Consider the following 23,387-nt stretch of genomic DNA (forward strand, 5'->3'; position numbering starts at 1 on the left):
GGTCTTTTGTCTCCTTAGGTAGGTTTATTCCTAGATATTTTATTCTTTTTGTTGCAATGGTAAATGGGAGTGTTTTCTTGATTTCATTTTCAGATTTTTCATCATTAGTGTATAGGAATGCCAGAGATTTCTTTGCATTAATTTTGTATCCTGCTACTTTACCAAATTCATTGATTAGCTCTAGTAGTTTTCTGGTAGCGTCCTTAGGATTCTCTATGTATAGTATTATGTCATCTGCAAACAGTGACAGCTTTACTTCTTCTTTTCCGATTTGGATTCCTTTTACTTCCTTTTCTTCTCTGATTACTGTGGCTAAAACTTCCAAAACTATGTTGAATAAGAGTGGTGAGAGTGGACAACCTTGTCTTGTTCCTGATCTTAGTGTAAATGCTTTCAGTTTTTCACCATTGAGGATGATGTTGGCTGTAGGTTTGTCATATATGGCCTTTATTATGTTGAGGAAAGTTCCCTCTATGCCTACTTTCTGCAGGGGTTTTTTTTTTTTTTTTTTTAAACATCTTTATTGGGGTATAATTGCTTTACAATGGTGTGTTAGTTTCTGCTTTATAACAAAGTGAATCAGCTATACATATACATATGTTCCCATATGTCTTCCCTCTTGCGTCTCCCTCCCTCCCACTCTCCCCATCCCACCCTTCCAGGCTGTCACAAAGCACCGAGCTAATATCCCTGTGCCTTGCGGCTGCTTCCCCCCAGCTATCTACCTTACTATGTTTGTTAGTGTGTATATGTCCATGACTCTCTCTCGCCCTGTCAAAACTCACCCTTCCCCTTCCCCATATCCTCAAGTCCGTTCTCCAGTAGGTCTGCGTCTTTATTCCTGTCTTACCCCTAGGTTCTTCATGACATTTTTTTCCCTTAAATTCCATATATATGTGTTAGCATACGGTATTTGTCCTTTTCTTTCTGACTTGCTTCACTCTGTATGACAGACTCTAGGTCTATCCATCTCATTACAAATAGCTCAATTTCATTTCTTTTTAAGGCTGAGTAATATTCCATTGTGTATATGTGCCACATCTTCTTTATCCATTCATCCGATGATGGGCGCTTAGGTTGTTTCCATCTCCGGGCTATTGTAAATAGAGCTGCAATGAACATTTTGGTACATGACTCTTTTTGAATTTTGGTTTTCTCAGGGTATATGCCCAGTAGTGGGATTGCTGGGTCATATGGTAATTCTATTTGTAGTTTTTTAAGGAACCTCCATACTGTTCTCCATAGTGGCTGAACCATTTCACATTCCCACCAGCAGTGCAAGAGTGTCCCCTTTTCTCCACACCCTCTCCAGCATTTATTGTTTCTAGATTTTTTGATGATGGCCATTCTGACTGGTGTGAGATGATATCTCATTGTAGTTTTGATTTGCATTTCTCTAATGATTAATGATGTTGAGCATTCTTTTATGTGTTTGTTGGCATTCTGTATATCTTCTTTGGAGAAATGTCTATTTAGGTCTTCTGCCCATTTTTGGATGGGGTTGTTTGTTTTTTTGTTATTGAGCTGCATGAGCTGCTTGTAAATTTTGGAGATTAATCCTTTGTCAGTTGCTTCATTTGCAAATGTTTTCTCCCATTCTGAGGGTTGTCTTTTGGTCTTGGTTATGGTTTCCTTTGCTGTGCAAAAGCTTTGAAGTTTCATTAGGTCCCATTTGTTTATTTTTGTTTTTATTTCCATTACTCTAGGAGGTGGGTCAGAAAGGATCTTGTTGTGATTTATGTCATAGAGTGTTCTTCCTATGTTTTCTTCTAAGAGTTTGATAGTTTCTGGCCTTACATTTAGGTCTTTAATCCATTTTGAGCTTATTTTTGTGTATGGTGTTAGGGAGTGATCTAATCTCATACTTTTACATGTACCTGTCCAGTTTTCCCAGCACCATTTATTGAAGAGGCTGTCCTTTCTCCACTGTACATTCCTGCCTCCTTTATCAAAGATAAGGTGTCCATATGTGCGTGGGTTTATCTCTGGGCTTTCTATCCTGTTCCACTGATCTATCTTTCTGTTTTTGTGCCAGTACCATACTGTCTTGATTACTGTTGCTTTGTAATATAGTCTGAAGTCAGGGAGCCTGATTCCTCCAGCTCCTTTTTTTGTTCTCAAGATTACTTTCGCTATTCGGGGTCTTTTGTGTTTCCATACAAATTGCGAAATTTTTTGTTCTAGTTCTGTGAAAAATGCCAGTGGTAGTTTGATAGGGATTGCATTGAATCTGTAGATTGCTTTGGGTAGTAGAGTCACTTTCACAATGTTGATTCTTCCCATCCAAGAACATGGTATATCTCTCCATCTATTTGTATCATCTTTAATTTCTTTCATCAGTGTCTTATAATTTTCTGCATACAGGTCTTTTGTCTCCTTAGGTAGGTTTATTCCTAGATATTTTATTCTTTTTGTTGCAATGGTAAATGGGAGTGTTTTCTTGATTTCACTTTCAGATTTTTCATCATTAGTATATAGGAATGCCAGAGATTTCTGTGCATTAATTTTGTATCCTGCTACTTTACCAAATTCATTGATTAGCTCTAGTAGTTTTCTGGTAGCATCTTTAGGATTCTCTATGTATAGTATCATGTCATCTGCAAACAGTGACAGCTTTACTTCTTCTTTTCCGATTTGGATTCCTTTTATTTCATTTTCTTCTCTGATTGCTGTGGCTAAAACTTCCAAAACTATGTTGAATAAGAGTGGTGAGAGTGGGCAACCTTGTCTTGTTCCTGATCTTAGTGGAAATGCTTTCAGTTTTTCACCATTGAGGATGATGTTTGCTGTGGGCTTGTCATATATGGCCTTTATTATGTTGAGGAAAGTTCCCTCTATGCCTACTTTCTGGAGGGTTTTTATCATAAATGGGTGTTGAATTTTGTCGAAAGCTTTCTCTGCATCTATTGAGATGATCATATGGTTTTTCTCCTTCAATTTGTTAATATGGTTTATCACATTGATAGATTTGCGTATATTGAAGAATCCTTGCTTTCCTGGAATAAACCCCACTTGATCATGGTGTATGATCCTTTTAATGTGCTGTTGGATTCTGTTTGCTAGTATTTTGTTGAGGATTTTTGCATCTATGTTCATCAGTGATATTGGCCTGTAGTTTTCTTTCTTTGTGACATCCTTGTCTGGTTTTGGTATCAAGGTGATGGTGGCCTCGTAGAAGGAATGTGGGAGTGTTCCTCCGTCTGCTATATTTTGGAAGAGTTCGAGAAGGATAGGTGTTAGCTCTTCTCTAAACGTTTGATAGAATTCACCTGTGAAGCCATCTGGTCCTGGGCTTTTGTTTGTTGGAAGGTTTTTAATCACAGTTTCAATTTCAGTGCTTGTGATTGGCCTGTTCATATTTTCTATTTCTTCCTGATTAAGTCTTGGCAGGTTGTGCATTTCTAAGAATTTGTCCATTTCTTCCAGATTGTCCATTTTATTGGCATAGAGTTGCTTGTAGTAATCTCTCATGATTTTTTTTATTTCTGCAGTGTCAGTTGTTACTTCTCCTTTTTCATTTCTAATTCTATTGATTTGAGTCTTCTCCCTTTTTTTCTTGATGAGTCTGGCTAGCGGTTTATCTATTTTGTTTATCTCCTCAAAGAACCAGCTTTTAGTTTTATTGATCTTTGCTATCGTCTCCTTCATTTCTTTTTCATTTATTTCTGATCTGATTTTTATGATTTCTTTCCTTCTGCTAGCTTTGGGGTTTTTTTGTTCTTCTTTCTCTAATTGCTTGAGGTGCAAGGTTAGGTTGTTTATTCGAGATGTTTCCTGCTTCTTAAGGTGGGCTTGTATTGCTATAAACTTCCCCCTTAGAACTGCTTTTGCTGCATCCCATAGGTTTTGGGTCGTTGTCTCCATTGTCATTTGTTTCTAGGTATTTTTTTATTTCCTCTTTGATTTCTTCAGTGATCACTTCATTATTAAGTAGTGTATTGTTTAGCCTCCATGTGTTTGTATTTTTTACAGATCTTTTCCTGTAATTGATATCTAGTCTCATGGCGTTGTGGTCAGAAAAGATACTTGATACAATTTCAGTTTTCTTAAATTTACCAAGGCTTGATTTGTGACCCAATATATGATCTATCCTGGAGAATGTTCCATGAGCACTTGAGAAAAATGTGTATTCTGTTGTTTTTGGATGGAGTGTCCTATAAATATCAATTAAGTCCATCTTGTTAATGTATCATTTAAAGCTTGTGTTTCCTTATTTATTTTCATTTTGGATGATCTGTCCATGGGTGAAAGTGGGGTGTTAAAGTCCCCTACTATGAATGTGTTACTGTTGATCTCCCCTTTTATGGTTGTTAGTATTTGCCTTATGTATTGAGGTGCTCCTATGTTGGGTGCATAAATATTTACAATTGTTATATCTTCTTCTTGGATCGATCCCTTGATCATTATGTAGTGTCCTTCTTTGTCCCTTTTAATAGTCCTTATTTTAAAGTCTATTTTGTCTGATATGAGAATTGCTACTCCAGCTTTCTTTTGGTTTCCATTTGCATGGAATATCTTTTTCCATCCCCTTACTTTCAGTCTGTATGTGTCTCTAGGTCTGAAGTGGGTCTCTTGTAGACAGCATATATAAGGGTCTTGTTTTTGTATCCATTCAGCCAATCTGTGGCTTCTGGTGGGAGCATTTAGTCCATTTACATTTAAGGTAATTATCGATATGTATGTTCCTATTTCCATTTTCTATATTGTTTTGGGTTCGCTACTATAGGTCATTTCCTTCTCTTGTGTTTCGTGTCTAGAGAAGTTCCTTTAGCATTTGTTGTAAAGCTGGTTTGGTGGTGCTGAACTCTCTCAGCTTTTGCTTGTCTGTAAAGGTTTTAATTTCTCCATCAAATGTGAATGAGATCCTTGCTGGGTAGAGTAGTCTTGGTTGCAGGCTTTTCTCCTTCATCACTTTCAGTTTGTCCTGCCACTCCCTTCTGGCTTGTAGGGTTTCTGCTGAGAGATCAGCTGTTAACCTTATGGGGATTCCCTTGTGTGTTATTTGTTGTTTTTCCCTTGCTGCTTTTAATATGCTTTCTTTGTATTTAATTTTTGACAGTTTGATTAATATGTGTCTTGGCGTGTTTCTCCTTGTATTTATCCTGTATGGGACTCTCTGTGCTTCCTGGACTTGATTAACTATTTCCTTTCCCATATTAGGGAAGTTTTCAACTATAATCTCTTCAAATATTTTCTCAGTCCCTTTCTTTCTTTCTTCTTCTTCTGGAACCCCTATAATTCGAATGTTGGTGCGTTTCATGTTGTCCCAGAGGTCTCTGAGACTGTCCTCAGTTCTTTTCATTCTTTTTTCTTTATTCTGCTCTGCAGTAGTTATTTCCACTACTTTATCTTCCAGGTCACTTATCCGTTCTTCTGCCTCAGTTATTCTGCTATTGATCCTATCTAGAGTGGTTTTAATTTCATTTATTGCATTGTTCATCGTTGCTTGTTTCATCTTTAGTTCTTGTAGGTCCTTGTTAACTGTTTCTTGCATTTTGTCCATTCTACTTCCAAGATTTCGGATCATCCTTACTATCATTATTCTGAATTCTTTTTCAGGTAGATTGCCTATTTCCTGTTCATTTGTTAGGTCTGGTGGGTTCTTATCTTGCTCCTTCATCTGCTGTGTGTTTTTCTGTCTTCTCATTTTGCTTATCTTACTGTGTTTAGGGTCTCCTTTTTGCAGGCTGCACTTTCGTAGTTCCCGTTGTTTTTGATGTCTGTCTCCAGTGGCTGAGGTTGTTTCAGTGGGTTGTGTAGGCTTCCTGGTGGAGGGGACTAGTGCCTGTGTTGTGCTGGATGAGGCTGGATCTTGTCTCTCTAGTGGGCAGGTCCGTCTGGTGGTGTGTTTTGGGTGTCTGTGGCCTTATTATGATTTTAGGCAGCCTCTCTGCTAATGGGTGGGGTTGTGTTCCTGTTTTGCTAGTTGTTTGGCATAGGTTGTCCAGCACTGTGGCTTGCTGGTCGTTGAGTGAAGCTGGGTGCTGGTTTGTGATGGAGATCTCTGGGGATTTCCATTTAATATTATGTGGATCTGGGAGGTCTCTTGTGACCAGTGTCCTGAAGTTGGCTCTCCTACCTCAGAGGCACAGCCCTGACTCCTGGCTGGAGCACCAAGAGCCTTTCATCCACACGGCTCAGAATAAAAGGGAGAAAAAGTAGAGAAAGAAAGAAAGAAAGAGTAAAGAAAGAAGAAGAGAAAGAAGAAAGAGAAGAAAGAAAGAAAGAAGAAAGAAGGGAGGGAGGGGGGAGGGAAGGAAGGAAGGAAAGAAATAAAGAAAAGAAAGAAAGAAGATAAAATATGATAAAGTAAGATAAAATAAAATAAAGTTATTAAAACAAAAAAAAATAATTATTAAGAAAAAAATTTTAAAAAAAGAAAGAAAGAAAAGAAAAAGTGGACAGATAGAACCCTAGGACAAATGGTGGAAGCAAGACAAAATCTCACACAGAAGCATATACATAGACACTCACAAAAAGAGGAAAAGGGGAAAAAATAATAAATCTTGCTCTCAAAGTCCACCTCTTCAATTTGAGATGATTCTTTGTCTATTCATGTATTCCACAGATGCAGGGTACATCAAGTTGATTGTGGAGCTTTAATCCGCTGCTTTTGAGGCTGCTGGGAGAGATTTCCCTTTCTCTTCTTTGTTCTCACAGCTCCTGGGGCTCAGCTTTGGATTTGACCCCGCCTCTGCATGTAGCTCTCCTGAGGGCGTCCGTTCTTCGCTCAGACAGGACGGAGTTAAAGAAGCCACTGATTCTGGGGCTCTGGCTTACTCAGGCCGCGGGGGAGGGAGGGTATGGAGTGCGGGGTGAGCCTGCAGCAGCAGAGGCCGGCATGACGTTGCACCAGCCTGAGGCCCGCCGTGCGTTTTCCCGGGGGAGTTGTCCCTGGATCCCGGGACCCTGGCAGTGGCTGGCTGCACAGCCTCCCGGGAGGGGAGGTGTGGATAGTGACCTGTGCTCGCACATAGGCTTATTGGTGGCAGCAGCAGCAGCCTTAGCGTCTCATGCCCATCTCTGGGGTCCACGCTTTTAGCCGCGGCTTGCGCCCGTCTCTGGAGCTCCTTTAAGCAGCGCTCTTAATCCCCTCTCCTCGCGCACCAGGAAACAGAGAGGGAAGAAAAAGTCTCTTGCCTCTTCGGCAGGTCCAGACTTTTCCCCGGACTCCCTTCCGGCTAGCCGTGGTGCACTAGCCCCACCCGCCCTGGCGGGTGAGCAGACAAGCCTCTCGGGCTGGTGAGTGCCGGTCGGCACCAATCCTCTGTGCGGGAATCTCTCCACTTTGCCCTCCGCACCCCTGTTGCTCTCCGAGCTATCCCCCTCTGCCACCCGCAGTCTCCACCCGTGAACGGGCTTCCTAGTATATGGAAACCTTTCCTCCTTCAAAGCTCCCTCCCACTGGTGCAGGTCCAGTCCCTATTCTTTTTTGTCTGTTTATTCTTTTTTCTTTTGCCCTACCCAGGTACGTGGGGACTTTCTTGCCTTTTGGGAGGTCTGAGGTCTTCTGCCAGCGTTCAGTAGGTGTTCTGTAGGAGTTGTTCCACATGTAGATCTATTTCTGGTGTATCTGTGGGGAGGAAGGAGATCTCCGTGTTTTACTCTTCCGCCATCTTCCCCTCGTCTCAGGATAAATAATGTTTTGTTGAATTCAAAATATTCAACAGGTTTTGAATATTCATGTTCAAAACTCCAGCCTCCACTGACTTCCCAATTCCTTCCAAGTCAAGTCTGGATCCTCCAGGTGCAAAAAAGACCCTCCTCAATTTTCTCTTATCCCTGGACATCCTGGCTTTCTTATCATTTCTGGAATATGCTAATCCCTTTAGCCCCTCAACCTTAGCAGGCACTGTTTGGTCTATTGTGCACATCGTGCTTCCATTCTGCTCCTCCTCTGCTGCCTAGTTGATTGTTCTTCACGTTTATGAACCCAGGTCAAATGTTTCTTCATTTTAAAGCCTTGTCTGACTCTTCCAAAAAGAATCAGGCTTCTGCTCTTCCATATTCCCATAACATTCTGTTAATATTGCCTTTCAATACCTCTTATTTCATTGTACTTTATTTCATTTTATTTGGACTTATTTCATTCAAAAATACATATTAAGTCTTTATTGGGTTCCTGGCATCTTCAGGGCTCAGGGAACAGAAAAAATAACACAACAGTCTCTGTTCCTGCCTACATGGAGCTCACATTTTGAAAGAGAAACAGACGGTAAATGTGACAAATACATAAACAAGGTATGTGCAAGTTGTGATAAGCTCTGAGCAAGAGAAACAGGCAATAGTACTTAGGAAAGGACAATGTAGATGTGGAGTGCGGTGGTTGATTTTATGTGTCAATTTGACTGGGCCATGGGATGTCTAGATATTTGGTCAAACATTTTTCTGGGTGTGTTTATGTGAGTGTCTCTGGCTGAGATTAATATTTGAATTGGTAGGCTAAGTAAAGCAGATTGCCCTCCCCAGTGTGGGTGGGCCTCATCCAATCAGCTGAAGGACTGAAAAGTACAAAAAGACGGAGTGAGGGAGAATTTGCTTTCCCTGCCAGACTGCCTTTGAGCTGGGGCATTGGTCTTCTCCTGTCTTCAGATTCAGACTCAGACTGGAACATACACCAGCAGCTCTCTTGGGTCTCCACCTTGCTGGCTGCAGATCTTGGACTTCTCAGCCTCTCTAAGCACAAGACCCAGTTCTACATATTTATAATAAATTTATATCTACATATTTCCCTCTCTACCTATCTATATCTCCAACTGATTTTCTGGAGAATCACGACTAATAAATGGGCTTAAGGAAAGTCTGTCTAAAAATATGACACTTGTGCTGAACTCTGGAGAATGAGGAAAAAATGGGCATAATAAGAACCAGAAAAAAATAATTCAACAAAATGGAACATTAGAGCAAAAGCCTGAGGCCAAAAAGAGTTAAAACGAAGGCAGTAAGCATGAGATTATATTGAACAGAAAAGTAGGGACCAGATTGTTTGGGCTTGATTGATAAGGAAGGAGCTCAAATTTTTTCCCTAAAAGCACTAAAAAGCTGAATAACTGACCCTCAATAAATATTTGTGTGACAAATGAATTAATGGGTAAGTAGTTGTTTCTCAAATGGTGAAAGCAATTTGAAAACTCTAAAAAGAATGAATATTTTTTCCTTATTCCTTGATAATTTTCAATTAGAGGGCTGGCAGATGGGGTCAAAGGGGAGGATGCAGATAAAAGTTGACTGTGTCATATGAGAACAGCAGAGGCGATGGATGTGCAGCCCTGACACAAATGAGTTTCCTGATATTTTTGCAGTTAGGCTTTTTTAATCTTTTGTGGCAGAGTATGTGTGCACTAATGCAGACTACATTTACCAAATATCATAAGCAATGAATCATCCACTCTGTAAGGCATAAGGAAATTCTCCTCCCAGGAAGCCAGCCACAGCTTTACACAAGAGCACCCTCTTCTGTACATTTGCAGCCCCAGATTTCAGAGAAATAGAGTGATGGTCTCCTGCAATCCCGCTGCAAGCCCCAACCTGATGGATGGAGTCACAGCTAAGTGAAAGCAAGTCCTTATTATCTTCTGTCCTTCCCTCCTCACCCCAAAAGGCCATAGAATGCGTGATTTGTCTGGAACATCTGCCTGAGAATTTAGAAAAGGCAGGGAGTAGAGTTTGGAGAATTTTATTGAAAGGGAAAGGGAAGAGCTTTCCACCTAATAAAATTCTAGCTTACTACCCAGCATTACAGCGATCATCCAGGATGTTCAGGTAGACCAGCCCCGGGAATGAGGGGAACAACATGATGCCCAGAGTCCACAAGGCAGAGAGATGTCCTGAGGTTAAAGGGGAGGAACCAGTACAAGTTCTGCATGTGTAACAGATTGTGTTGTGTTTTGAATGGGATAACTTTAAGACAAGGGAACTGGGCTGTAGTGTAATTCTGTACTGCTTTATGTAGGCTTCTTCAGAGAAGAGTCCCTTGTTCAAGGGGAAATTAATTACTATGGGGCACTAAGCACATAGTACTCAAATACTTATTGAACAAATAAAAATATTGGCTTCCCATGTCTTCAGAAGAGGGAAACATGAAAACTTGTCAGCCGTTTACATCTTAGTTTAATAATTATTTCAGATAACTAAGGTAACAGTATTACTGCACATAGAACAGCCACAAAAACCTCAAGGACATACAAATATGCATTTATTTAGCTCACAGGTGTGCTGGTTGTCCGCCCAGTACTGTTGGTCTCAGCTGGGCTAGCCCAGACATCTGTAGCTGACTGGAGTCACCTGGGGACTGCTGATCTGGGGTGGCCTTGGCTGGGGTTGTTTAGTTCTGCTCCCTGTGACTTTCATTCTCCTCTTGAGATGAGCTGTCTGTCCTAGGCATATGCTCTTCATGGGCATAGCAGAGGTTCAAGAGTGTAAGCTCATGCAAGAAAACACTTTTCAAGACTCTATTGCTTTAAGGGAAAAGAATCTGAAAAATAAAGACCTATTTATGTATGTATAACTGAATCACTTTGCTGTATACCTGAAACTAACACCACTTTGTAACTCAACTATAATCCAAATTAAAAAAAAAGAAAGACTCTACTGCTTCATGGCTGCTGACATCCCATTGGCCAAAACAACTCAAACAGACAAGTTCACCATTGTTGGAGTGGGGAATTCTATTCTTTGTATGGGTGTTATGGGGAAGGAGTGACTATTTCTGAACATGAATCTAATGTACTATGCAGAACCTTTCTTGTAATGTGAGTTGAGGCAGGACAAGTTAGCACATGTAAAGACCCCAAGACATGGCGTCCATGGGGTCTGACCAATTGGGTGCCTCCTGAGGGCTAACCCTCAGGTTAGCCTATCTCATTTAGTCCTGAAAAAGACCCAATGAAGTTTATAATATGAACCTCATTTTATAGAGGGAAAGTTTGAGACTATGAAGAGATGCAGAGAAAATGCTTAAGACCGCTGAAGCAGGAAGTTGCCGAGTCAGCACTTGAACTTAGATCTGTTCTCTTCCAAATCCTATGCTCTTTACCACTGTGACTAAGATCTGGAAACTCCTCCAAGAAGTAGCCCTGACTGGTCCCAGTTTTACTCTTTAGATGAACATAAAACAAACTTAGCCCCTTTTCCAGAAGTTCATCTTTCTTGTATTTGGAGTCAGTTTCCTTGTCTCCTCTCCTTGAGGCCAAGCAGGTCCACTTTCTTGCTCATCTTTCTAGGTCCATATCCCCGGACATTCACTTTCTTGAGAGTCCAACTATAGAAATGACAGAGATAAATAGACCTGGACGAAATAATTCAGAGAAGCCTTTAATAAAGGAGCACATTGTAAAATAAAGACAAGTGGCCAAAACAAAAAGAAGCAAGGCATTTTATTTGTGCTATAAAGCAAGATGAAGACTTGGAAAAAGGTAAGCAAATCTGATTGGTGCCAACCTCAGGTGATGTTTCTGGACACACTGATCATACTATACCTGGATATTTAGTTCAGGGAGCACGTTTGAAGAAAGAAACAGAAAACAGAAATACTTAGAGCTGACCAACCAGAATGATGAAGAAATCCGAAACCATATAACTGGAGGAATTTTTGAGCACAAGCTCTTCAGCTAGGGGAAGAAAAGAGATTTGTTAAAACATGTAAGGAGGGTCTACCTTGTTGCAAAAGGGACTGATGTTTTAGAAGGAAGAACTAAGACTAAAGGGTAGAAATTAAAGATTTCTGCACAACTTGATAATTAAAGCATGAAATATTAGAGCTGTCCAAACAGAGCTCCGATTTCCTTGGAAGACAGTATATTTTATTAAAGTATCAAGAAAAGAGTGGATAATTAACTTATAAAGAAATAGTCAAAGAGATTGGAACTGGAGTACAAATTGGACTAACCGAACAATTTTTTTTTGAACTAGCTGAACATTAAGATATTTTCCAAATTTGAAAATCCCATAAAATCTAAAGAAATAGCCTTTTATTACTATAAATATAATGATAATCATAGTGATAATAATTCATTCTTCTTCTATTTTGTAGTCTGGAACATACCATCATGTACTCAAAATCATTTTGTGGGACAGGTAGAATAGGTATATTGTTCCCTTTGTGTACAAGGAACCAAGGCTCAGAGAGCTAAGCAATTTCCCAGCACAAACAGTAAGTAGAAGAATGGAGATTCTTCCAAGAGGTACCTGTACATTGTACTATTGCTGCCAGGTCTGATCACAAGGAGAAAGTAATGACGGTTCAAGACATTGTTGGAGAAAGGAAGAACTGATTTCAGAACGGTCAGCCAGGACTCTGTGTTTGGAGGGCTTGAAGTCATGTCCCCTTTTATTATCTGGTAGGAAGTAGCAGTAAGCACCCCCAACAAGCCAGCAAGCCTTCTTGTACAACCCATTCTTTTCAAGGGCCTTGCTTTGACTCTACCCTGAGACTTTGCAAAAAATGGGCTTCTTTGTGATACAGTGCAATCGAGGCAAAGAAATCCAGTTGGCAGCATTTTCTTTGCCAGACTTCTGAGCTTTGATTGGCTTTACTTCATTTTCCCTTGTTCTCACTTTTTGTGAGACCTGTTTTGTCAATTTCATTTCTGCATCTTCACTTTAGACTAGATAGAAACGTGCACAGAGATTTACCGCTCCCTCTCCTTTCCCTCCACCCTCCCTTGCCTACAGCTCACCGCTGGGCTGGATGAGGGCAAGCAGGAAACGGGCCAACTTGGCTTCCCCCCACCCTCAGCGAGACAGCCTTGCATCCAACCAGACCCCTCCTTTTCTGAAGTGGACGGCTGTTCACGCACCCCCCCCCCACCCCGTCCCCAGGGACCCACAGCACTCCTTCCGGATACTTGTTCCCAGGTAATTTTTCAGTTACCTATCAGCACTTAACAGACTTGACTTCCCCGACTGAAAGAAGACTAATTAAAATGACAAACCTCACATTGATTTATTACCACATGGGTGAAAACAGTAAACAAGCATGACAGTGCTAAAGTGTTTGCTTCTATCCCACCCCTCCTTCACCTCCCACACCTGTTCCGGGACTGAGGCAGTGGGAAAATGGTGACATCAGTGCAGTGAGTCTGCCCTGTGCTCCCTCCCCACCCAGATCTCTTCACCTTCCCCCACTCCTAGAACATGGAACCCCCAGAACATGGGAGAATCAACTTAAACTTAACCAAACTCACAGCTCTCATCCAGTCCCAAGGGGACACTTGTTATCACTGCATTTCACAGATGAGAAAATCAAGGGCCCAAGAGGTGAAGTGATTAACTCAAGATCACGTAGCTGCTAGACAGATTATTAAACTCTGACACTTGAAAGGACCAATAATTCCTTTATAAAGCTTTCTTTTGTAAAGGTAATTAAACAACTTAAGCTACAGCTATTCAATAAGTATTGAACATTAACCACATGCAAAATGCTGCTCTCAGGGCTGGGAGTTTAGTGCAAAGGCACCAGAAAGCAGCCAGGCCCCAGGTGCTCAAGTACAAGATCCCTTGCTGATTTACATCATTCTTCTATTTGTTCCTTTAGACCCTCTCTTTTTTAACATCTTTATTGGAGTATAATTGCTTTACAATGGTGTGTTAGTTTCTGCTTTATAACAAAGTGACTCAGTTATACATATACATATGTCCCCATATCTCTTCCCTCTTGCATCTCCCTCCCTCCCACCCTCCCTATCTCATCCCTCTAGGTGATCACAAGCACCAAGCTGATCTCCCTGTGCTATGCGGCTTCTTCCCACTAGCTATCTATTTTACGTTTGGTAGTGTATATATAGACCCTCTCTTGACCTCCCTCCTTCTACTGCTTCTACTTCATTTCTCTTCTTTTCACAGCAAAATCCCCATAGCATAGTATACGCCCTTACTTTTTTGTAATGAGTACTCTTTAGCAACTTGCATTTAAATTATGCTAAGTTGGGGTTGGCACAAAAGCCCTCTCCACAGATTGCCTGTGACCAACCACTCTAACCATTCTTCCTCTGCCCACTAAATTCTCTCTACGCTATTGCCTTGTTTTATTTTCTTTATAGCACTTACCACACTCTGAAATTATCTTACTGCTCTGTTTGTTAGTTAAGTGCCTGCTTTCCCTCTACAAAGACTGGTCTTGTTTACTGTTGTAAACTTAGGACCTAGAATGGCAGCGAGAATGTAGGAGATCAAGAAATATTTGTCAAGGCTTCCCAGGTGCCTCAGTGGTTGGGAGTCCGCCTGCCGATGCAGGGGACATGGGTTTCATGCCCCGGTCCGGGAGAATCCCACATGCTGCGGAGCGGCTGGGCCCGTGAGCCATGGCCACTGAGCCTGCACGTCTGGAGCCTGTGCTCCACAACAGGAGGGGCCACAGCAGTGAGAGGCCCGCGTAGGGCAAAAAAAAAAAAAAATTTGTCGAATGAATGAATGAACAACTGTTTCACTCTTCACAGTCTAATACCCAAGTGTATTTATCCAAACTCATCAAAGATTTCTCTATCATACCTTCTGTAAGTCAGTTCTGTGATGTTGCTTAAGGATTACCGATAATGTGTATAAACTACCTAACATAAGGTCAGGCACACAGTAAGTACAAAATAATTATATGTTGATTATGTAAGGGGCAAGCAAGATTCTATCCTCTAAAAACTTTAGTGCTATTCTGAACACTGTGAACTGTGATTAATAAATGGAGTTAAATTATTTATTAATGATAAGCTATTTTACTAGGTGTTAAGGTAAGAGACCCAAATAAGTATAAGCTCTTTTCTGGGTATAATAACCTACTTGAGTTAAAACCCATAAGAAACATAAATGACAGTATGTGTTGAATAATTCAAGAAGTACTTGCTTAACAAGATAGTATAATAATTGTTATATAATCCTGATAGCTAACATTTATAGAGCTCTAGTTATGTGAAAACACTTGAAACATGGGATCTTATTTAATTTTCATACCACCCTAGGCACTATTATAATCCCTCTTTTATAGACGATGAAAAGAATATAGGAAGCTCTTTCCTTTGATGAGTCACAGAGAGAAAAGGTGGAGGAATTTGCACTTCAAACCCAAGCCCATCAGCCAGGAAATCTCACTCTTCTAGTTGCTATGTAATGCTAGTGTGATAAACTGCTCATCTGTATGGGGTTGGCAATTTTGAACAAATTGAACCAGACATTTAAGATATGGTGCTAATTTTTCAAGTTCAGAGGCCATGGGCTTAGAGCCACTTTGGACTACATCGTTTGGGAAGACTGCACAAAGACTCATGCAGGGAAGCATCTCTGCAGGGACTGTTTCAGGAATGTGTTCAAGGATAGAACAAGGTGATGGTGGGGGAGTTCCTGCTGCAGAATAACTACAGTTGTCTCATTAGTGTTGTCTCATTAGGGTGTCTCATTAGGGTTATATCAGTACTCATTTTTCTCTAGGGTAACGAGAGTCAGTTGCATGGTTTAGAGCTGTGATATAGAGAAATGAGAACTCACTGCAAAATATACTTCAGAAAATTTTCCTTCCATGTTCTTCAGAAGATGTGCACCACTGTCTCCCATGTGTTACGGCCTAACAAAAAGTCAAGTTCCCTTTTATAGGGAAACCTATGTGTCTGCCATTTCTAAGACTCAGCCTTTATACATCTGGCTTCTCAACTTTGCCTAACACCATGGTTAAAAGACACTGGCTTGAAAGACAAAAATCTTGTTATTTCAAGCTCCATTAGAAAATGGACACAGAAAATATTATATAATAGGTTACGTACAATACAGTACTATTTAGCCTTAAAAAAGAAGGAAATCCTGCCACCTGTGGCAAAGTAGATGAACCTGGGGGACATTATGCTAAGTGAAATAAGCCAGACACTGAAGGTAAAATACTGTATGATCTCACTTTTATGTAGAATCCTAGTCAAACTCATAGAAGCAGAAAGTAGAATGGTGGTTGCCAGGGGTGGAGGCAAGAGAAATAAGGACGTGATGGTCAATGGTGCAAAGTTTCAGTTATACAAGATACATAAGTTCTAGACATCAACTACTCAGCATAGTGTCTTTAGGTATCAACACTGTATTGGATACCTAAAATTTGCTAAGAGGGGTAGATCGTATGTTAAATCTTCTTACCACCAAAATAAGTAATAATAAGGGGTGGAAGAAATTTGGGGAGGTGATGATTATGACATTGACAATGGTGATGGCTTCATGGATGTATACTTATTCCCAAACTCGTCAACTTGTATACATTAAGTATCTATAGCTTTTAATATGTCAGTCACAGCTTAATAGAGTGTTTTTTCTTTAAATAAATAAATAAAAAGAAAATGGGGGCTTCCCGGGTGGCGCAGTGGTTGAGAGTCAGCCTGCCGATGCAGGGGACACGGGTTTGTGCCCCGGTCTGGGAAGATCCACTCTGCCGCGAAGCGGCTAGGGCCCGTGAGCCATGTCCCTTGAGCCTGCGCGTCTGGAGCCTGTGCTCCACAAGGGGAGAGGTCACAACAGTGAGAGGCCCTCGTACCGCAAAAAAAAAAAAAAAAAAAAAAAAGAAAATGGGAGTGAACCATAGGGGAGAGTTGAATACTTTCTAAAGAATTAAAAAATGGATATGTGACACGTGACAGGTTGATAAAGAATTTGAAAAAGCCTTTTTTCACTGAGTTTAGAAACTACCTGAAATTCTGATGCCACAGTGTCAATCCTGAATTTCTGTTTGTGGGAAATAATCTAGGTACACTAGTGTGACAAATATCTCCTAGAACAACAACAAAAATCACTTCTGAAAAGACAGAAGCTCAGTTAGAGGTGATCAAGTCGTTTTCATTTGGACGAGTACAGTAAAGCAATCCACATATGGTAAGACATCATGACTTTTTTCACAGAAATTCCATTAATAGGAAAAATAATTAGATGCATATATTTGATGATGATCAGCTAGCTGGCATTGAAGTGAATCAGTTCAAGATGTTCAGAGTCAAGCTGTGCTGACAGTGATTCATATGCACTGATTAGAAGTATAGAGAATGGGCATTTGAGTGTGTTGGGTAGGGAAGGAAAACAGAAAGCACAGGAAAATGCTGTAGAAAAAGACTTGACAAATCAAGTCATGCTCAGCTCTAGTTATACAGAGCAGTAGGAGTGTCAGCAAAAGGGTAAATTAAAATAACCTTCCTAATGGTATGCTCAATGTACCTGATTCTCACTGAGGAAAGGAATGACTCAGGTTAGGAGTGACAGGAGATGGTGATCTGCAAGAATTCCCTGGGTTCTCTTCCATCCTAATACCCACCCTCACCCTGCTCCCCGTCCCACCATCTACCTGCCGAAGAAGGAAGGGCTGATGCTGTTAGATGCTAAATGGTCAACTGAGACTTGATCTCACCTGTCAGTTAAACCAAAGGGCATCAGCAGTTTCCCACCTCAGAGACATCTAGAATTCAGTAAAGTATCCTGCCCTCAAAGTTGATGGGAAAATGGAAACAACAAGCCAATGATTACATTGGAAGTAATCTCCCAGGGTCAATGGCAACTCAAGGCTCCCACAAAATGCACATCTTCCCTGCCTCCCCCACTCCACCCCAACTCTTCCTCACTATTTAGAACTTATCTGTCCATGAAACAGTATAAAAAACTTAAAATTATCTTGGCTCAAGGTGGAAATAAAGAAACCGCCACCATTTAAAATGTACAGATTTAGCCTGTCAGAAAAATTACTGTCTCTTCCTTTCGGAAGAGGATTGATTTGTCACAGGGCAATTTATCAATGCTTGTGGATATACTGTTTCACCTTTGACAGATATCACCATCTTTTAGGCATCCCTTAACACCCGCTGCTTGCAGTGCAGCAGAAAGCTGTACCCCCGGCTGTCCTCCCTCTTCTGCAGGCCTATTTCACGTGTCTCAATGAAACCCCTGTTTGATTTGATACTGAAAATGATGTTACTTTCTCATACTAGAAATAGAGACCTATAAAATTTGCTCTTCATTATGAAATTAGACAGACCATGTCCTACTGAGTTTTTGGTTATCATTACCTAAATATGTTAAGTTTCTTTTCCCAGGTAAAATTTTGTAGGGGTCTGCTTCAGAACCAGAAGTGGGGTTCTCTTAGGGTGTTACTGCCCAGATCATTCAGGGCAACGTGCTCCTCCCAAGGCCACTGAGAACAAGAGGCAGGAAGGAGCCAGTCACTAATATTCGTTGTGAGGTATTGTACCACAGTATCTTCCCATTGCTCTGCAGAGATCTCTCTAATCCTAGCTGAGAAAAAGACCCATTGGGAACCAGGTGGGTGTTTATGTCAATCCACGTCTGCATACGTGTGTGAGGAGGGGTAGGAGATCAGTTTCAGTTTCTTTTTTTTTTTTTAAGATTAGAAGTTATCATTGAAATTTACAAATATGTAGTAGATCAGTTCTATTCTATTCTCTTACTTACCATATATGTCTTCATGACTGGGAACCTTAAGTTCTAATAAAAATTCTGGGATGACTTGGAGTTTCAGCCAGGAAAGTGACAACACAGGAACTGTGGGCCCTGCTATGGGTCTCTGATCAGCCCCATTCTCAGTCCCAGCTGGATTGCACCCCAGAAGGGATCTTCTTGCACTTGTGAATGGGCACCACAGTCAATCCCCTGAAGCTCAGTTCACAAATCAGCCACCCCTGTCCACCTCTCAGTTCTAGGGTGTACACAGAGGCAGTGTAAGCTTTCCTCAGAGGTCAGACTCAGAGACTAGACCCTTGCAAGTCCTTAAAGCTGTCTCAGGGCCATTTGGGCAGGGGATTCCAAGGTCCTGACAACTAGGCAGAGGTTAGACATGGGGATGGATGAATGGGGAAGCATAGGCTCCTGTGGAGCTCCTTGCCTGTGGGAAGGAACAGGCTGGATGAAGACCAGAGAAGGGCCCTCTAAGGCATGGAGGCGAGGGGAGACCAGCTCTTGCTGAGTCTAAGGGCATAACTGCATTCCACTCCAATTATTTCATTATAGACTGATGTCATCTTTCTTTTTTTTAAATTGAACTATTAATTTTACTTTTACACAGCTGGAGTCAATGACATTTTGAACACAACAGGAATCAGTTTCTTTTTACTGAGAAAATTAAGACATTATTTTATTAAGCACTATAAATGCATTGTTTTAATCATATATATTAGGTTTGGAGAAGGGGTTGGACAAAGGGCATGTTCTTTCTCCACCATTTCTTTATGGTCTCAGCAATCTTCTCCATCCATTTTATTAATCAGTAAAAAAAAAAAAAAAAAAAAAAAATCCATCTGCACTGTCTGTTGGACTCCCTGTCACGTCTCAGGGCCACCTGACTTGGCTCTTTTACGGTTGAGGAGAACACAAGAGCAATGGGCTAAAGATAGCAAATCAAAAAGCACTCAGATTTCTTCACAAGTTGCCACTCCCACTCATATGTACAAAGAAATCTATATCATAGCCATTTTTGTAGCAGACATTTTGGAAATAATGACAAAGTGCCAAAAAAGTGAGCTAATTCATGGCCCAGGTCTAAAATGTATTCTTTCAATAAGTATATATTGAATACCTACTCCCTTCCTGAGGCAAATCAGGAAACAACCCAGACCCTCACCCATCCCCCTTAAAAATGTTTTGTCCTTATGGAGCTTATAGTCTTGTCAGAAAGGATAGAAAGTAAACATTAAATAGAAAAAAATAAGTAAGCTACATAATATATTAGAAGATTAAAAACATAATTTGATCATAAAATAAAGAAATCAAAGCAAGATCAGGAGTTTGGGGTGGCAGGTTGCAATTGTAAAGAGGGTGAAACTCATTAATAGGGTGATATTTGAATAAACACTTGAAGGACATGAGGGAGTTAGGGTGAATATATGGGGACAAAACTTTCCATGCTATGGGGACCATCAGCAGAGGCCTAATGATTCAAAAACCAGAAAGAGACTAGTGTGACTGGGATGGAGTGAGTCGGGGGTAGAGGGTAGGAAGCACAGTAAATATGATGTTGAAGAGCTAACAATGGCCAGATCCCTCAGGCATGTTGGTTTAGACCAACATAGAACTTAATTTTTAATCTGAATGAGATGGAAAGCCATTGGAATGTTTTGAGCAGGGGAGTGACATGATCTGACTTGCCTTATGAGACTTATTAGTTTGGAGAAATTGGACTGCAGAAGGAAAAGAGTGGAAGCATGGAAATAAGCAATGAGGCTATTGCAGTAATCCAGGAGAGAGGTGTTGATGATTTGGAACTGGGTAGTAAGAGTAGAGATAGTTAGGACTGGTAGAATTTTGTTATATTTTGAATGTACACCCATCAGGAACTTTTGACAATCAGGAAGAGGGCATGAGAGAAAGGCACAGGTGAAGGATAATGCCAAGGTTTTTATCCTGAAACACTGGATGAGGGGGGCTGCAGGAGCAGCAAGTGTAGAGGAAAGATCTGGAATTCAGTTTTGGACGTCTTGAGTTTGGGATGTCAATCAGAATTCTCAGTGGAGATGCTGAATATATCATTAGATATTCCAGTCTGGAGTGAACTTATGATATAAATTTAAGAGTCCTTAACGTATAGATAATGTGTTAAATCATAAGATTGAATGGAATCACCAAAGACGTGAATGAAACTAAATGAGTTCCAAAGATTGACCCAGAAATACTCCAACATGAAGACATAAACGAAAAGATAAGGAACCAGAAAAGCAGACTGAGAAGAGTGTTCAGAAAATAGGAGGAGAGGGGCTTCCCTGGTGGCACAGTGGTTGAGAGTCTGCCGGCCGATGCAGGGGACATGGGTTCGTGCCCTGGTCGGTGAGGATCCCACGTGCCGCGGAGCGGCTGGGCCCGTGATCCATGGCCGCTGAGCCTGCGCATATGGAGCCTGTGCTCTGCAGCGGGAGAGTGAGATGCCCACGTACTGCAAAAAAAAAAAAAAAAAAGAAAAAGAAAAAAGAAAATAGGAGGAGAAACAGGAGTGTATTATGTTGGAAGTAGAGAAAGAATTTTAAAAGATGGAAGTAAATCAATCATTTCAAATGCGGCCAATAGACCAGGTTAGATGAGATCAATAATAATAGACCATTGAATTTGGAAATAAGGAGTTCATTGGTGCCCATGACAAGATATTTTCTATGGAAAGGTGGGGTTAAAAACTCAATTGGTGAGCAAAAAAGCATGGGACAACCCATGCGTTGTATAGACAACAACTCTTATAGGGGTTTTGCTGCATTGGGAAGCTGAGTGAGTCAAGAAGGAACTATTTTAAGATGAGGAACTAGCAAAAACACATTTGTATGCCAGTTGGAATGTTCCAGGAAAGAAGGAGGAGAAAGAGGGCAGAATTGCTAGAGGAAAGCCCTTGAGCAGGCCAAAGGAACTGCCTTCAGATAGGAGTAAAGTTTGCTTTTTTATTTTAGAGTCATTCAACTGGCTTCAACAATCATACATCCCCGTTACTAAAAATGCAGAGTAAGACTCTTCTCAAACAACTCTCAGTCCCACAAGGGGGTTGATGACTTCTTTTTGATTAAGACCTTAACTGAGGAGCTTAGTGGTTACTGGTAGTGAGTGGCAGAAGGTGTGATGGTTAGTTTGACTGGTTAGTTCCATTTTTCAAAATATTGTATCCAGACATCAGCTATAGGTACTTCAGTGCTCAGGGTTACAAAATGTTAGTTGAGACAATGTGAGTAGGTCAGTGCAAAATTCTATATGCTACTGGAAAAAAATGACTGTAAAGCACATTTTTGGCTAATAGTTTGTCAGTATCTTTATCTTCTTATATGTGAGCAATTGTTACAATGAGCATATCTAGTATGAGTACCTACTCTGCATTTTCCTGACTCCTGGCATTTTCTCCATTTGCAAGTCCTCCCACATTTTTCCAAAGTTCTATTCAAACTTTAACCTTTATAAAGACTTCAGTGATCATCACATGAAATGGGTTCTTTTTCTCTAGACTTCTAGAACGTTTTCTTTGTAGGACTAATTCTACATTTGTATTGTGATGTTTGTCTTACTTATATATATTCAGATTTCCTTACTAGATTCAATTCTCTTGAAAGTAAAAATAATACAATATAAAAACATCGTGCACTTCATGTCTCCTTCAGTAGAACTCAGCAGATAGATGGATAGATAGGTAGATAGATATGGAGAGAGAGAGAGAGAGAATAAATGAATAAAGGGAGAAAGGAAGGAAGGAAGGAAGGAAATAAGAAAGTTCTATAAAGGTAATAGTGATCTTTTTTTTTGTCAGTAATATAAACAAAATCTACCAAGGGGGCTTATCTGTTTTAAGTTTTTGGCCTTAGCTAAAGTATTTTGAATATCTTATTTTCTTTTGTTCATTTCATTCAAAGAAAGATATGTTATTAAAGTATGGTGAGGATAGCTAAGAGGTTTTAATCAAGTTATATTTCAAGCTGATTATTTTTAGCAGTCACTGTATGGAAGGAGTTCTGATGTGGGGAGAGGAAGGGGTTAGGGAAGGAATTCTTGGGAGTGATGCTTGACACCAGAAACTGTATTAGACAAATAAATATAACAAAACAGAAACAGACTCACAGCTATAGAGAACAAATTAGTGGTTACCAGTGGAGGACAGGGAGGGGGAGAGGGACAAGGACAAGATAGGGGTAGGGGATCAAAAGATACAAACTACTTTGTTTAAAATAGATAAGCTACAAGGATATATTGTAGCCAATATTTTATAATAATGTTAAATGGAGTATAAGCTATAAAAATTTTGAATCACTATGTTGCACACCAGAAACTAATATAATATTGTAAATCAACTATACTTCAATAAAAAAGAAACTGCATTAAATGATCCAAACCCATTATATCCTTCAGTAATAATTTTCTTCTTTACTAACCACAAACTAGAAGTCAATTCCCAAGTGGGACAAGGAAGTCTCAGAAGTTTCAGAGCCTTTTCTTTCCTCCTGTTGCCCATGGTGGTTGTTAATGACAACTTTTACTTGTGCACATGCAAGTAAATAAGTGCTTATCACTTATTGATAATTTACTATGTGTCAGGCACTGTTCTGAGCACTTTGCAATATGTACAATGTATTTAATCACCATTAACAAGTATGTGAAGTGGAAACTATTACTAACCCCATTTTACTGATGTCACAAATAAGGCATAGAGATGTTACATAACTTGTATAAAGTTACAATGCTAATAAGAGGCAAGTTGTTCCAGTTAGACCACTGGTTACACAGGACCTAAATGTTTCAGGCAGCCTTACTTTCCCAAGCACAATAGAGAATGTCAACAGCAAGTCCAAGCATTTTGTTGGAACCAATGACACTCTCCCCTCCAAACTGAGCCTCCAGTTAATATTAGGGCAAGAGGGGATATCTGCGGAGGACAAAACATAAAATAAAATAAAATGAAACAAAATAAAATAAAATAATAT

The sequence above is a fragment of the Phocoena sinus genome, chromosome 1, assembly GCF_008692025.1.
Source record: "Phocoena sinus isolate mPhoSin1 chromosome 1, mPhoSin1.pri, whole genome shotgun sequence".
NCBI lineage: Eukaryota > Metazoa > Chordata > Mammalia > Artiodactyla > Phocoenidae > Phocoena > Phocoena sinus.